The sequence below is a fragment of the Cavia porcellus genome, unplaced genomic scaffold (genome assembly GCF_034190915.1).
Source record: "Cavia porcellus strain 051 isolate PalLab524CR breed Dunkin Hartley unplaced genomic scaffold, mCavPor4.1 scaffold_13, whole genome shotgun sequence".
NCBI classification, from domain to species: Eukaryota; Metazoa; Chordata; class Mammalia; order Rodentia; family Caviidae; genus Cavia; species Cavia porcellus.
Genome location: NW_026947496.1, coordinates 60,943,135 through 60,961,199, shown reverse-complemented (window position 1 = coordinate 60,961,199; position 18,065 = coordinate 60,943,135). Strand labels below are relative to the sequence as shown.

Here is an 18,065-nt window from a genome sequence, read left to right as displayed (position 1 = left end):
TAACTTGTACTTTATTATTGTTCCATGCAGGTGGGAGTTGTTTTTTTTTCCAGTAAGTTTGTTAAGTCCAACATATGATGAAAATCTATTTGCAAACAAACTATTAGATCAGTTTTGCCTCAGCATTTGCACTGAAAATGGAGTAAACTCCTATTTTATAAAATGTAACACAGCCTAAAAGCTATTCTATATGACATAGAATAACTCACAACCAGGCACATCCTGCTTTTGACACTTGTAGTTACAAAGCACAATGTGATACCTTGATAAATTTGTGCAATGTATAATGATAAAATCAGAATAATTAATATTTCCATCAACTTATCAGTACTCTGTTGGGAGCCTTATTATATATTTTATGAATAAGTAGAAGACATGTGTCTGTATCAGGGAAAATGTGAAGTGCAGTTATAATGTTACCTCTCTGAAGATAACAAGTCAGAAAAGTAGATATTTCATTTTATGAAAGCATAATTTGAAGCCAAGAGAGGAAGGGATGAAATTAGGGTTTCCAGAGATGATGACAAGAATCATCTTTAATCCTGCTTGCCATATTTAATAAACTAGAGATACTGTCAGCCTGTATCTGAGATTATAGTTTTCTCAATATAAACTCTGCTTGTTTGGCTTGCTATTAGTCTCAAAAAATTAAACTCTGATTTGTTTGTTGCCTTTGGAGAATTTGTGCCAGGTAAAAGGCTTCCTGACAGATTTCTTATTCTGTCTTGGAACATTTATTTGGGAGAATGGCATTTTCCTGCTTGACTCATTGTTTCTTCAAATAGGAGTTTCAATATGAGGCATTAGCATCACCCCTAAAGTGACAGTGGAGACAGAGCTTATCACACACACTGAAAACTGTCTCAGTTCGATGCAAGATTATCCTTCCTAACAGTTAACACCTTCTTTCCCCTAACAGAAACCATTATCTCAAATATGGATACATGTATTCTCTATGTGGCTGAATGCAAAACAATTATTAATTTATATTCCAAAGGACTCTTCTCAGAGACCCCAGAAAAGTACACCACAGAAGAAGCATTAGCTCTAACTCCCCATTATTCAACATTATAGGACATGACTGAGGATGGACATGTGTCCTTCCTTGGCTAGAACAGCCCTGGGTTATCTCTACTGAATTCTTCTCTTCTTACTAGAATATTGTCCAGAAAACAAGCATGCATTTTATTAACCTGATACATTGTTCTGCAAACTGTTTTAAAATAAAGGCAACTCCATTTCTTAGGTGCTTTAAATGAAACCAAGTTATGTGACAAATGATAGTACCCTTTGGGTCAGATGTTATAGATAACCACAGGCAGAGAGCCAGGTGACACCTTTTGTAGGCTATTGATTAAAATGAGCTGATATCCATCTTTCCCTCCCCGCACAGAATAATCCGCTGGCATTACAGAAATGATGGCAATCTTTCAGAGAAGGTTAATCAGATACATGAGAAATTATATGTGCTCCTTGATAAAGTACAAGTCACTCAAAGATCGATCACAGACCCCAATGGCCCACACCAGTGTCCCGCAGGAAGCAGAATTCAGGGCAGGTGGATACTGGTTTGTCACAGGCTTAGTACAAAGCAAAACACAAGGCCGCTTCAACAGTTCTGCCTGCTGAGAATGCTGGCTTGTGGATTTCAAAATGCATTCACAATAGTACCAGCATAAATATAAGATGTAAATATAAAACAATGATTTATTCTTTCTGAGAAGATAATAACTAGTCTCTCAGACTTCAGTGCTGTACAAAGCCATTGCTGGATTTTGGTATATTTTTAGGGCTTCATGTTAAGGCACAAAGTAAAGCACATTGAGCTATTATTCAGGGGTTTAAAAAAAATGGTAGTAGATGCAATAGAGGAATACAGATCAACAAGAAAAACACAATAAATGTGATTCTCAGTTAAAAATCAGCATTGTTAGTGATTTACATAGGAAATTATAATTCTTAACAACAGGTGAAAATTCCCCTCACAGCAGAACAAATATACTTCTTCAAATGAATTTGTCTCAGGTAACAGAGCTGCAGGACTGCAGTTGGTTTATGAAAATGATCTAGTCCGAGATCGCCACAGTGACAAAGGGCAAACTCCTGGGCCCATCAGCTGTGATTAAATGATTTGTGTTTTCTTCTGAACCATCCAAAGATTTAAAAGAAGTTTTGCTAAAATAACTCTTTGCTCCTGCCGAAAGTGCCCAATAAGTAGCTAAAAGTAGAACAAAGCTTGACAACTTCCATTTTATAAAACTCTAGGTCAAATTTTTCTCAGCTCCAAGTATAGGGTTACTACTCATTTAGGAAAACTGGGTTAAATGAAGTTTATTAGCCCTAAATTTATCCAGCCTATCTCAATCATCTTTCAAGATGGTGGACATCAAGATAAGGGTGAGTAAAATAATCTTCAAGATTCAGACAGATATCTAAAGAGCCTCTACAACATCAAGTTCCACACTCCCCTTGGTGCATTTCCAAAAATCTCCAGCAACTCTCCAGATCTCATAGTCTCCAGAGTCCCAGGAAAGGCAGAGCCTCACAACCGAACTACGGCGAACAGAGGCAGTCATTTCATTCAGAAGGAACCAGCCCTCAAACTATGAGGATTCCTCCAAAGCTGAGAAATCAAGATTATGATGATGACTGATTGGACCTCAGCCCACTGCAGTACCCCATAAAACTGGCCTCCTGTTTTGTGGGCGGGCCTGTTTGATCCTCTTCATCAGAGTGTGCCTTTCTAGCTGCTACTCAAGCCGGAGGCATTTCCTTATCCTGTCTTTTCAGTTAAACTTTTGCCTATATATTCATACTGTCACTTTCATTTGAATTTCAATTTTTACCGAATATACTAGCCTTATGACAGAAACACACCTGTCAGACACCTTTTAACTGCCCTACTTGGAGGAACTTCTTTTCCTTTGCAGCTATCTACTAATGTGCTCAGCTTTTACTTTAATACCCAGGACTTGCTGAATTCCTCTGCAAGACAATGTGGTAGTACAAGGCGTACAACCATCCTTTTGCCTTGGTATGAAATTTCTCATTTGAAGTTCCATATGCAAAAAGAGGGTCTGGAAGAGATAACCGTTATCTTTTCCAAGTATCTTGAAGGAATCTTCTACGTGAGATCATTTATGAATTGATGTAAGAATAGGACGATCCCAAAACACTATAAAAAGAGTCCTGGTTGTATGGTCTTCTTGGTCATTTTTTCATTTGTTCATTTACTCTTTTTTCAAGTAGTAGTTACAAAGTGCTTCATACATGTAAGGTGTGCTAAATAATTTGGGTAAAGGTCAATAGTTTTGATCTTTTTGAAGGTTATAGGAATCACAAGGATTAGGGAATTAATTTATGACCTTAATTCCTGAAACTAAGGTGTCAAGTGAACAACAACAAAAATAAGTTTAGATTATGAAAATGTTGTGAGCTGGATATGATGGTGCATGCCTGTAAGCCCAGCACTCGAGAGGCTGAGACAAGAAGATTGCTGAGGCCAGCCTGGGCTGCAAAGTGAGTTCAAAGTTCAGCCTGGACTGCATGGGGACACCCTGTCTCACAGAAAGAAAATAAAACAAAGGGGGCTATCATTTTAAATGCTCAAACATGGTGAAAAAAGTTGCTTTGAGAGAAATATATATTTGTATTCTAGAGTTCAGCAGACTGAATATTTGGGCCCTACCTCCCAAATTCATATGAAACAATTTTAATTACTGTGAGGATACGTGAAGCAGGGTTTGGGAGAGTAATTAGGTCATGAGAGTGGAGGATTCATGAATGGAATTAGTATCCTTATAAGCAAATGCCCAGAAGCTCACTAGCCTTTTCCTCTAAAAAAGAATACAGTTAAAAAATGCCTATGTGCCAACCAGGAAGTAGTCCTCATCAGACAGTGGATCTGTCCATGCTCTGGTCTTGGACTTTCCAGGCTCCAGGATGCTGAGAAAGAAATTTCTGTTGTTTGAGATGGATAAAAGACAATCCTTTCTAAAAGCGGCAAAGAGCTTGGGTGAATTGCATTTGTTTCCCAATGTTTTGGGAGAAGTAGACATTTCAAGAGATGAAATTAGATTTTTGGTGAGGACATTTCTAAATTAAGGGTTGAAGGAGTAGCTTGGTTCCTCCTGATGGCTTACAGTAAACAATGAGAGGAGAAATGACTCAAAATCACAGTAAGTCAAGGGTAACAAGAAATTAAAGATTTGAAAAATTCTCAGTCTACACATAATAAACAAGAAAGTATTTTTGGAAAAGAAGTTTAACGATGGGGTCATTCAACTGTTTTGACAAGGAGAATAGTCTGCGTGTAAACCAAAAATGGAATCCCCATGCAGCAGGAAACAGGCAGTTTGCAGTGAAGGGGAAGGATTCTCCTCCGTATTTTACAGGAGATTTCACAGGAGGGGACTGCAGATTTTTTTTGCAGCTAATATGTTTTGTTCTTCAGGAAGAATCGGTTTCAGAAGGGGGACCATTACTTTACCTTCAAAAGGTCAGGCGGCCTCCACCCTAAGCCACGTTTTGAGAAGATGAGCTTTAGAGAGCATAACCTCACCCTGAAAAATGATAGGCGCAAGACTCCTGCCTTAGCACACCTGGAAGGATTTATATGTGAAACAGAGCCATATCTGTAGAATATATGGTTGCTTAGGTGCTATAGTTCTCGATGGATGGGCTCTGAGTAGCAGAGAAAAAGATGGAATAACTGTACTTGTTGACCCCAGGGGGCAACTTGGTCCACTTGTGGATGGACTGGTTGGCAAAACTGCTCACACTATTAAATTATAATTCTCTCTTTTTTTCTTTAGTGATCATAACTTGAATGTATGTAAAACGAATGCTTCTACAATGTCAGTCTCCTGCACATGAAAGATTTTATTTTATTTTATTTTATTTTTGGATAGAGGGAGCCTGAGTTACAGAACCACTGAGTTGACATTTGTTGTTGAGTGACAAAGAAATGTGAAGCTAAAGTTCTTTAATACTTAATTGGAACAAAAGTATTTCTTTAACAAATCACAGAATTTTAAAACCAGAAGAGGCCTTATTGCTATTAAAGTCTCTTCATTGTACAAGTGGGAATAACAATCTGCTCACAGAGCAGAATCCAGGAGGACGGGACCTCATGCACTCTTCTCCCCCTCCACTCAGTTCCATACTCACAAATATTAGAAAAAGTCTCATCGTCTCAAGCTTAATTCTGCTCACAACCCTTATAACTCAGCGTGTTGTCTTCAGTTTTATTATTTCTCTCTTTCTTTTGTGCTACAGTTGAACTCTATGTTTCTCCAGATGGCAGGGAGTCTACAAAAGTAAGTCAGCCAAGAGGAAGAGCTGTTGGTCTATAATTCATGGCTTTATTCCTTTGTATGAAGGCTTTTCCCAAACAGGCTGATGTACTTATGATTTAAACTTGAAGATGGCATCGCAATTTTCTGGAGCTGAAGCTTAGCACAAAGTTTGTCATTCTAATATACTAGTCAAATCAATTAGAAATATTCATGAGCATGAGAAAAATGGGTTCATGTTTTTTTTTTTGTGTGTGTGTGTATGTGTGTGACCACTATTTTAGTATCACTTATTCACACTCTCCCGATTTCTTTGGCAGCTGACAGGAACCCCCAGTCAGCAGCTGGAGAAAGCAGAGTCTTTTTAAAGACAAGACTAATTTGTTTCCTGGTGAGAGGTGACAACCTGCTTCAATTTGCTTCAGATTTCTCGAAGATAATGACTTGTGTTTTCTTGTCCCAATTAACCACTGACTGCTCCTGAGTAGACCGTGTCCATTTTGATAACTGAGTTTCCTTCCCACTGATAACCTCTTGGCACAGATAAGGGAGTGAAATGCAGGTCCCATGAAGAATCATATACAGAATCATAAACAGAAAGATTTGAGATATTCCCTTCTCCAGCCCTCCCTCTCTCATATCCTATCACACTTAATTTATATCTACTTAATAATTTAATAATTAGAAATAATCAAGGCTTGCTTTTTGCACAGAGCAATGAGACTCACTTAATACGCATGTCAAATGCTTACAGAGGACCAGGGAGTACCATAAAAGTATGATTTAGAGATATAAGATAATGAGGAATAATGGGGTCTGGGGGTCAATTTACTTCTGTCTAAAGATATTCCAATGCAAAGGTTTTCAACACATGGACAGTTAAACAGCACAGGACTCTGAGTTTTAGTCAGATTTACCATGAAAACCAATAGACAGAACCCCTGCTCAACAGCTGGCAAGCATATCTAGTGCTTCTAACACTGTTTCCTTTCCCTTCCTCTTGTTCTCTATCTAGTGGTAGGTGTGGGAATCAAGAAGGAAACGTTCTTAGCCCAGTGCTATTCTTTTTCTTGTAAGCATGAAGGAAGCACATCTATTGGGTTATACTCCTCCTGTTAGTTTTATATGAAAGACGTGGCCTTATACAGTAGACCAAGTCTACCTTCTTTGGGCTCAGTACTAGGAAGTTCACCATTGCTATGTGACTGAGCCACCATCCTCTCTTTCAGTTGCATCAGCAACAAAGCAACCTGTGATTGACCCCTGTGGATTACTTTGTCTCACCTCTCACCTGGTTCAAATGACAGACATAGAACAAGGTGTGTTCAGTACTGTTCTGTACTGAATTCTTGAAACCTTAACATATAACCAAATAGAAGAAAGATTCTTATTTGGTAGAACTTGCTTCAACCAAAAATCAAGGGTTCCCTGTCAATCAGTGCCATGCATGGGCCCCTGGGGGAACAGCCAGACTCCAGCCTTTTCCCGTGAGTCAGCACCATTCATGAGGGGAAGTAACCAAAAAGCAAGTCCTCCTGCAAATTGGTGCCATGTGTGGGCCACTGCGGGGAGAGCTAGATGCCAGCCCCTTCCAGTGTGTGGGATGAGAAACAAGAACAGTCAACACCCCCTCTCCCCAGCCAGGCTGTGATGATAGTTATTGAGGTAAAATACAATTTAATCCTTGTAGTGTTTAGTGTTTCACTGACTTTGCAGATCTAAAGCTGGTAGTCTGATCATCTATTCAGAGGATAACAATATGCAATGTAGTATCTATGGGAGATCTCCTTCTGAAGGTGGTAGTCATTGTTAATTCCCTATTATGTTGTTTTGAAGTTCTGTATGATTTTCATTGTTTTGTTGGATTGAGTTTTATTGTTTTGTTTTGTTTTATTTTATTATATTCAATGCATGGCAGATAGCAAGATATAGTAGCCATTTTGGATTTATTATTATCTTATTATAAAGTCTTTTATTGCATTCATTGTTTGTTTTATTGGTTCTATTTTGTTCTGTTTTATTTGATTTTTTACTATGTCGGAGGTATCTGCAGCTATTTTGAGGACAAGAAGAATTATGGTAACCATTGATTTTGCATTGATTTGTTGATTTTGCATTGTTTTGAAGTCCTGTGTCACACTGGTTTGTTTCGAGTGGCTTTATTCTGTTTTACTTTGCTTGGTTTTATTCTCTTTAAATTAGTAATAAAAAAGAATATCTTACTTTAGATTATGATATTCAAAATCAGCAGGATAACCTTTCTAACTCACACTGCCTTGCTGATTATGGTTTAGTCTATGCTGGGAGAACAAAAAACAAATACATAAACACAAAACCTAAGAAAATAAAGTTAATGTGATAGACCTCAACTCAGGGGTACTTTTAAAAATTTTTTAAATGAAAAAATAAAAATGATGATACAGAGTTTCAAAACAAAATAATAGGAGATAACACACAGGGGTATTTTTTGGTTTGTTTGAAACAGTCTCACTATGTAGTCCAGACTGGCCTTGACCTGGCTTATGTAGCCCAGGCTGGCCTTGAACTCATGGTGATGTTCCTGCCTCAACCTCCTTAGTGCTAGAATTATAGGCATACGCTACTATGCCCAGCCAGGTATAGCTTTGGCAACAAAACAAAACAACAAGCAAACAAGTACAGAAATAACTTTTAAAAACCATTAACTCTTAGAGTGATAATTGGAAGGATATATGGGTCAATGTTTATTCAGGATAGGCCTTGAGAATGCTAACATAAGTAGAAACTGTCTCTCCCCAAAATAGACATCCAATCTAGAAATGATTGTCACCAATAATAGAAAAATCATTGGTTTTATTTTTTCAGTATTTTCATTGTTTGGAACTTTTTCCCTTTTATTGGACACAAGTGTTGTTTTTGCACCATTAGTTACAACCTCTTTCTTCTAGTTCTGCCATCTGATGTCACTTGAAGTTTTGTAGTTCTTTTGATGTTTAAAAGGAGTGGCTATCCCTTCCCTTCTTCTGCTCCTATAACCCCTTCTTTGACCTATCTTGTATGCTTCTATAGCTGTCTCTTCCATCATCCCAACTGTCACTCTGTAAGCTGATTTCAATTTTAATGTCTCTCTGAAAATGAAAACACAATCCTTTCTCAGTTGCACTACCCTCAGTGCTACAGTGTATTTTAAGATGTTTTCCTCTCTGGTTGGGACACTTTACTATGTCCTAGGTTTCATTTGCAGTTTTTTGAAAGCATAGAACATGGTTGATTCATCAATGATCATACAGTCAACTATAACTTTTCACATACAGCCTGACCTCAAAATTTGCTTAATTCTGAATTATGAAGCCAAGTGAAAACTTCTGTATTCATCACTATTAAGTGAATTATTGGACATTTGGCCTAGCAACTAATTTTAAAAGTAGTTTTGGATATCAAGTCTGCCACTTAACTTATTCTTTAATGATTCATATGATCAAAACTCAATTCAACATGTTACCAGGAATTTTATGTGTTGCCGATAAGGGATTTAATAGCAGACCTTTCAGAAAAGCAGGTAGTGAAATAGCTATGGATCTCCTTCCCATATTGACATCAATAATTGCTTTTATTTGAATTTTTGTGCTTCATACAGAGTCTTTCTGCAAATTAACTTCCAATGACTATCATCTCCTAGGTTTGGAGCCTTGTTGGATATAGGCATTCTCTAGGAAACTTGTTAAGAATGAAAATTCTTAAGTCCTATCCCTTGATCCCTATCCTATCTGGATCTGTAGGTCAGGAATGTGTATTTATTTAGAAATCCCTATCAGGTTCTATTGCCTGTGGTCTATGGCTTGAGAAGGTCTAAAGAGAGGCATGTGGCTATGTCTTTTGTACTTTTTGACTATTCTTTCATAGTGGGGCTGCATCTGAGTGTCCTCATATCAACTACTGTCACCATTAAATATGCTGTTTTGTCTTAACCATCAAGAAATCTTAGTACAAATAGCACAATGACCAGATGTTTTCTTATACTGTGAAAAAAATCCAGTGAAAACACAGAGATATATCAGGAAAATACAGTATACATGATTTAGAACCTTTGGATACTAATCTTCTAGGTAGAATCCTAGCTTTCCGTGCTTTTATAAGCAACTCTACTTCTGAAAAGCAAGAGCTGGGGAAGTTAATAGGATGACAGTTGGCATGTTTTCCAATTCAGGAAAATCTTCAAAGCACATGTTGCTAATCTTAACTTAATAACATGTCCTGCACTTTTGCACTTGCTGGAAGGCCATGTAAAATGTTACTGTTACTCTAAATGTTCTGCTTATATTTCCTCTCTATAACCAGAAACCTACTTTTAGCTTCTTAAAAGGATGCATAAGAGAGTGACAAATATTTTAACCTTATAGAAATGGATCTTGGTAAAGTAAATCAGAAAGGGATGATGGAAATGTTAATTAATTTGCTTTCATCTTGCTCAAATATTGTATTTAACCCAATGGCCTATAATCTTTTTGGTAGCTTTCTGAGAAATGATTGCCAATGACAACCAGAAAAATTCAATCATGGTTTGGTGAAGCAGCTCCTTTGGGAGACTAATACTACTCTTGCCTCTGGCACAGAAAACATGCCAAGAAGGGCAGGTAAGAGTCACTATGAATTTTTGTGACATGTCCCAATACTAGTTCAGGGTTTCTAAGAGACTAAACTTTCTTTTTCAACGTTGGGCCCAAGTGTTGGATACCCACATTGATCCCCTCTCAACCAAAAGGTGGCAAATAATTTAACACATATACATACATACTGCATACTCCACTGTTCTGACAGATCATGTATACATAAAAACAGTCTCTATGATAAACCATCTTTCTCAGACTACAGGAAATTCAGAAAGTTAGATGATAAAATGCCTAATTTTGTTTTCCTTCTTATTCATTATACAATTAGCCATTTAAAATCCATTTTCAGCTTAGGATATCATGGCAAAGAAAGTAAGCTGTAGTGGAAAGCATACTATATTGAGCTTATTTAATGAACTGAAATCTCAACATAAACTATTTCTTTCCTTTAGTAGGGGAATAGCTCAATGGCAAGATGACAGATGTAAGATGACAGATGTAACCTAAAAAGATATGCATGTGAGAGAGATGAATTTTTATTTATGCATTTAAAAATATATAACTTTAATAATCCTGAGGATGTGTGCAGAAGTGGTAGCAGAGGTAGGTCAGAGATCTATGTTTTTTAATATCAACTTCCTCTAGAGCAAGGACTTTATCACATTAACAGCTAAATCATACTGATTGTAAAACAGCTGAAATGAGGCAATTAGTATGGCCTGTGACAGCCATGAAGGATGAAACATGTGAAGTTTTCAATGCAAGCCAGATGGATATCTTCAATATACTTCTTATTATCTGTTTGTGGTAATAAGTTCAATTAAACTGAATCAGTACAACACAAGTGTCTTTGGCTGGAAAAGAAATTAATTACATGCTTCACATTTAGTGATGCTAAAGTCATCTACTGCTTGTCTTTTTTTGTTTGTTTTGTTTATTGTAACTGGTAAGTATTCATTAGGGGAAAACCATCATCTCTTCCTGCAATAGTTTTTATTGTAAAAGAAAGTACTTGTATTGAACAAGTTAAAAATCATTACTGCAAAGGTTGTGTCTATTTACCTATTATGAAGTATTTATCTGATCACATGAAATTCCTCTTAGAATTCTTATCTGAACTGTTTTTTAATTTTTTCTTTCTGTCAGTTCTGGGGATAGATTCCAGGTCCTTCACACTGAGCTGCATCCTAAGCTCTTCTTTTTAAATTCTGAGACATGTTCTCACTAACTTGCTAAATTGTCCACGTTGCTGGGTTAGAACTTGCTATCTTGTAGCCTCTCAGAGTACTAGAGTTACAGGCACACACCATTGTGCCTGAGAAGATTTTTTTTGATATGTTACAAATATTACTAATATCACATTATCATTTCTGGAATTAGCAGTTTTAAATATACTTTCACATACCTTCAGCCTTTTTCTCCTATGAACAAATGTTTAAAAACTTTACGCAAGTTGGTTATGGCTTATGTAACTAAAGCTTTTCACATAATCTCATTCCAGGCCACTTTTCCTATGAATTTGTTCTTATGTTGCATAAGTATTTTTTGTGTTTAGAAATTACACAACATTTTATATTATGAATTTTATATTTTTCCATATTACATATATTAAGTGATGCCATATGTGTTGCTCATTAATTTGCATGTGTGTGCATTTCTGTGTTACATTACAAATAACAACGTAATGAATGTCTTTGCAAGTCTAGCAAGTTTGTTTTGGAGCATGTGTGACTTCTTATGCCCAGAAGTGGAATTGCTGGCCCATGGAGACTGCAACATTTTCAATTTTGTTTGCTTTCCATAATTTGCAATTCCAATTTGCATTTTTTACTCATAGTATGTAAATAACATTTTTCTCATATGCTTACCCCACTGAAAAAACTACTGATAGGTATTCCTTTTGCCAATTTTATATGTAAATCAATTGTATCATCCTGGTGCTTAAATTGCACATACAGGTGGTAAGGTTGATATTTCTTCCCAAGCTTGTTGGTTCAATGTATCTTTTATACCAAAAGCAAGGACAGGAAGCCCCCTTTAACACAGATTCTTTCCTAAGAAAGGACAAAGTTAGGTAGACAAGTACATGTTAAAGAATTGTCTTCTTTCTTACCAATAGTGGGAGAGTAATGTGTGGAGTATAGCATAGTTATGCAATCTTCATAACCTGAAATCTCAGCATTACAATGGTGAATTTTTTATGTAGAGAAGTTCTTCTATAAAATGCTTGGAATAAGGGGAAACATTCTATCCTTAATTGACAGTGCTAGGTGTATATGGCCCTCATCAGTGTCCACAAGAATGTCAGGGGAAACCACCACATTCAGTTTCAACAGATTTCTAGGTGTGACAGCTTTGTGAACACAGTAAGAACAGGAGGCACAATTACCCACCATCTATTGAGGGTCTTCCTCTTTACTGTTGATACGCCTGTGTGGCAGATCTTCTCACATCAAGCAGGATCTAGTATTGATGTGCTTTGGCCATTGTCCTTCTATAGAAGGATCTATTAAAATTAGTATTTAGTGCTTCAAACAACAAACTTTTCCTTCCTGTTAAACGTGACTTGTGTCAGAATTTTCACTAATTCTATTAGAAAAACCCTTAATTATTACCTAGAAATATTTGTTTCCAATAGAAGAAATCTAATTGTGTCGAAACATACTCTGTTACAAGGATTCAAAGTTAGATGCTTTTGTCATGTATTAGCAGCCAAACATCACTGCTGTCACTGATTTTGATTGACCCCAGTCAACTCTAGATAAAGCCTTGAATAATTTTACATGGAAGATGTAGATTGTCTTAAATTTATTTTCCATAGAAAGCTCCAATTCAAAATACTCTACATTTCCACGTCCATCATGCCATGCATGGAAAGGTTGCTATTACTCAGTGTCATGTCTACTTAACACTAAAACTTAATTTTACACAGTGCACAATAATAATGCTGTAGATACTCTTCGGTGCTATCAACAAAATTTGTTTTATGTCTAGTACATATATGTATTTGAGAGAATCCTGTCTTCTAAATATTAATAAATTTTCCATGTCATGGGCAATTAACAGATCAATGTAAAGTTAAGTAAACCATAGAAACATCTTTAGTTTGCTGGGTTGGGGAATAAAAATGCAGAATAAGTTTGAAGTACAATTAAATTTTTTCTGTTGTAAAAGTTACTCTGCATACTGCAAAATAAATAAATAAATAAATGAGATAAGTGAAAAGAAATCTTAACATTTAGGTGAAATTAGGGAAGTTTCACCCCCCAAAACCCTGATTTAATAAAAGCAACATGCAGCCCGGGAAGGGCGAGGTACAGGTGAAACAGTTCAGCTGAATTAGGCTACTGACAGTGGGCCGCTCAGGAGGGAGGAGTGGGTGATTCATAGCTCTAACCTGCATACTGTGTATATTTTGGTTCCAACAAAGTGAAGCCTCTTGAAATCTTAGCAAATTAAACTGGATACATTGTTTCAGAGTCTGCCTAGTTATTTTCCTGTTCTCTGTCAATGATTTATTATCTCTGCATTTTCAACTTAGATCTAATTTTGAAGTCAACTCTTGATTTTGCGGTTTGGTAAGGTCTTAGGAAAGAAATTTCCCTACCAATTCCAGCTTTGTCATCAGACTCAAAGAGATATAAAAATTTCCAGTATGCCAGGTCAACCAGCATGAGGTGCTAAGTTAAGTATAACTGAGCTAGAAGTACACCTTGGACCAAACTTTGTCTGAGGAACTAAAAAACAAAGTTATCAAAAGATAGGATCAGTATTTCCCCCTTAAAGAATTGAATAGTAAACATTGAGTCTTTTAAGGTTGAGGCAATGATGAGGCTATTATGTATGTATTATATATAATGCAGTCTCTGTTTTGAATGCTCTGCTATTATAGTGTAAAAGCAATACGAAGTCTGACAAAATAATGTATGTGACAGGAATGGGAAAACCTGTACAAATATTTTAATACTAAAGTTAATGAGACATTATGAGATTAAGATAAGCTACCTTGGGGCTGGGGATTTAGCTCAGCGGCATAAGCACCTGCCTTGCAAGCAGGCAGTCGTGAGTTCAATCCCTGGTACTGATAAAAAACGAAAAAGACAAAAAAAAAAAAAATATATATATATATATATATATATATATATATATATATATAAAAGATAAGTTACCTTTGGCCACTACAATTACAAGAGGAGCTTGAAGCAGTGGCTGTTATCTTTCAGACATTCATTAGCATGGCGGACTGCTGAAATGTGTGTGCATTTTTATTTTGCAGACTCTGTATATAAACACATGACATGGGTGGGTTCCAACAAAACCTTATTTTATGAAGCACGAAACATGAATTTCATAAAATTTTCATACATTCAAAAAATGTTTCTGTGCTTTTGATTTTTGCACAAAAAAATTAAGCATTTTTTGAGAACACCACTCTCAGCTCTTGGGGTATACAAAAACAAGCAATTGGATAGATAAGCCCAGAGACTGCACTTCAAAAATGTTTGGAAGTACAATGTTTTCAAATTTTAGTCTGCATAAAGATTAACTAGGTTATTCACTTAATATGTGGTTTTTTGTGTTTTTTCAAAAGTTAATCTTTAGATATATAGATTTATTGGGTAGATTCAAAGCCCAAGAGATCTACATTCTGACTAAGTACAGTACTACTGAATTTGCACTTGCCAGGCAGGCAAAAAGTACAAAATTCTTAGGTGTCAAACAGTGTTTGTTAAAGTGTAATGGGAAACCTCCAGCCACAGAGTTTCCCAAGGTGACTTTGGAGGTAGTTCAGCAAGATACTCTTGATAATCTCATTCACAGTTTAAAGGCCTGGGTTTCATTTAGAGCCCTGGAGGTGATCAATAGAAGCCAGGGTTGTTATTACCATATCTGGAGGATCTACAGCCAAAACAAACAGTCTTAAATTGCTCCTCTCTCCGCCTGCTATTTGAAAGTATCTGTCATATTAAACCTACATAGCCAAGACACAGTGACATGTGACACAACATGCTTTATCTCTGTAACAGAGATAACAAGAAACTAGTAAGGCTAGTATTTCATGTAAAAGTAGCCTATCCTTCTTCTTTTTTTTTTTTTGACTGGGGAATGAACTCAAGACCTTTGCACAATAGGTTGGCCAGACTGGGCTTGAATTTGTGATCTTCCCACCTTAGTTTCCCAGAGTGCTGGGATTACAGGGCTGTACCACCACACCTGGCTCTCTTTATAGTTTTTAATGATATTTAATGATGCACTAAAGCGCATTTTTTGTTTAATGGTGAAATACTAACTTACTGTTAGAATTCAGGGGTCTTAATTAAACGGCAAATCAAATTCCAAATATACTGAATAATAAAATCACTGAAATTTAGAAATTCAGATGATGGGAGGTCAATCAAATGCTTTTTGAGCACCTGTCAGAATTCTGCTGTTTGGAACCCTGCTTGTGCATCATCTGAATATTTATCAGTACAGATTTATTTTAATCCTCCTGTTTCTGGAATAGTGGATTTGTCCCTTTCTCTTTCTCCTCTATTTTCTGACTTCACATTTGACACTGTCTTCAACTTCTCTCCACAACATGACAGCAGAGGTAGTAAGGAAGAGAACTGGGTTTTAAAAATGTGGTTAATGATAGAATTATTTTTAAAAGGTTAGAGAAGATGTATTCTGATGTCTGACCTTCCTGGTGTGCTAAACTAAGATAGATGAGGATCAAAACAAGAAACAGCATATTTTAAGTTTCGAGAAAAACTTATATAATAAATTGGTCTCTTTGTAGGTCTTAAAACTGAGTTAAAATACAGCACTCAGCCATATTTCGAGCTAAACTGTTACATTTGCGTGAAGTGCAGGGCTCAAGCATTGTGATGTGCAAGACAGTACTTGGCACAGTTCCTGCAGAATCAGAATGGGTTTCTCTGCCTTTACTGCGCTTTATGGAGCAATTTCTCAATTGCATTTCTCAGTTTATGTTAATATCCTTCTCAGAGATCTAGTGGTATGACCGGCCCCTCTACACACACCTGTGCTTCTCATTAATGCTAACTGGAGTCAGAACCAACCACTAGGAGAAAAATGTCTCCCAAACCCCTTCTAAACTTACTCAGAGTTATAGAATTATTAACTTCTGTGAACACATGAACCAGAGCAAGCTCATATCTCTCCCTCCTCCCTCTCACCCAGAAGAATAACATGAGAACTAGAGAAGTCTGTGGAAAAACTGACAGCAGCTGAATATCAGCAGGTAGACCCAGAAGACCTCTCTTTTGAAGCTGATGACTTCTGTGTGGCCATGGGACTCCTCCCCCAACACAGGGTAATCATGCCACGGCCTCCACCCCTCTGCCATTTTTTTACAGGCTCTGCCTGCCCCAGGCCTCCTTCTTCTGCTCATCTTCTAGAAGATTTCAGTTTCCAAAGTGTCTTGTATACAAACTTGTGTCCGTCACAGGCAAGATACTTTAATTCTGCCACTTGGTCCTTTCTATAAATACACTCAAGTTTACCTTCTTATTCAGATACTACCTTCCTGTATACTGACTCACTTTTTTTCTTTAAATCTATTTTAAAATATTGTTTATTATTTCCATTGATGGGAAACTAGTGTTTTCTGAATAAACATTGAAAGAAATAAATAATTATTAAAATAAAAAAAGTTTAACTGTAGAGTGCCTGAAACTATTCCTGTGTTATATTTGGGAATCTGCTGTTCACATTTTACTAAAAGATAAGAAATAAATTATTTACTTTGCTAAAAAAGGTAAAAGTTATTATCTCAGCAGTATTTGTAGCCACAAAAAAAAAATAAGGTGACTATGACATACTTTATCGCTGATATATTTTTAAGCCCTGTTGAGTTATTTAGTACAGGACTAGCAGCAAGTACTGCACAGTTGGTTGGGAAGGATTTGTCCTGAAGTTGCTGGCATCACTGGGATATGAACTCTGAAGGGAAACAGAGGTCTTTCATTTTTTCCAACTCTATTGAAGGGAAAGGAAATCAATGCATATAAGAAGCACGATAATCAAATACCTGCTATATCTTGTTCCTACATGTGAAACACTCTGTTTTCAACAATCAGAAGGCCACATATATAATTTCTGTGTAGGTGTTTATAATTTTAACACTCCTAGTCCTTTCTGGGTGGCAGCCTCACTTGTCTTTCGTAGTTATTCTTTTAAAGTAGAAACTTCATAAATGTGCACTTCAGTATGATTTAGAATGTATGCATAATTATTTTAATGTACATAATAACCACTATTAATCTATTTTAGGTGTCAGATACAGTCTCAGATACTTTTCCTTGGCTGAGACAAGGAAGCTCACAGTTCACAGAGGTTTCAGTTCACAGTTGGCTAACTCCAAGGCGTGGTAACATGACAGACAAGCATTGCAGAAGAGAAAGGGTTCATGGTGGGCAGAAAGTTGCAAAGCTAGTAAAGGGGTGAACACAGCTCTTTCTACCCCTTCTATCTTATCCAGGCTACTTAGGGTAGGTAGCACTCACACCTTTAATCCTAGGGTCCTTGATCCAGTATTATACTCTGAATCAGTCACATACTCTAAATCCAGACATTGGCTGAAAAAGCCCCATCTATGACTACCTGAGGCTTTGGGGGACATCTAAACACAAGCCATAAGAAGCAACGTGCTTATCATTTAACATGCAATACCATAGTCACCAAAACCACACTATAGATTGGTGCAACTATTATCCCCATGTAGGCTAAAATCTTATTCAGTGTTACAGAGATAGCAAATGGGAAAAATGAGGTTCAAATAAGATCTCTCTGATGCAAATCTCTGACCTTTCATTACAATTTAAAATAGTTGTCTAGTATTTTATCTTCGTAACTGTCAAGTCATCTATAAAACGTCCACGCTCTGCCGCTAACCCTGTGAAATCTTGGGATCTCTCTTGGTCCTAGTCTATCACTATTTTTTTTGGCAGCTGAAATAACCATACATTACTGAAGATTTCCAGATGAAATTTTGTTTTGTAAATATGATCTGGTCTCTTTTTCCTTGGCTCTGTGAAACAGAGTGAATAGACAGTAATACACTGATGATATTGCTCTGAGGGAATAATTAATAAACTGAAATAGCTGATGTCCATTTAAATACAGATTTATTTCTAATTCTTGGACTTCTAACTTTCTATCTGCACAGACAAGTATT

At 36.6% G+C, this 18,065-nt stretch overlaps 1 protein-coding gene across 9 annotated transcripts in view; it reads right to left on the bottom strand.

The window, feature by feature from the left end:
- LOC100734733 (contactin-4) overlaps positions 1-18,065 on the bottom strand; it is a 901,708-nt gene that overhangs the window by 52,166 nt on the left and 831,477 nt on the right. The gene's annotated exons all lie outside the window — the stretch shown is intronic.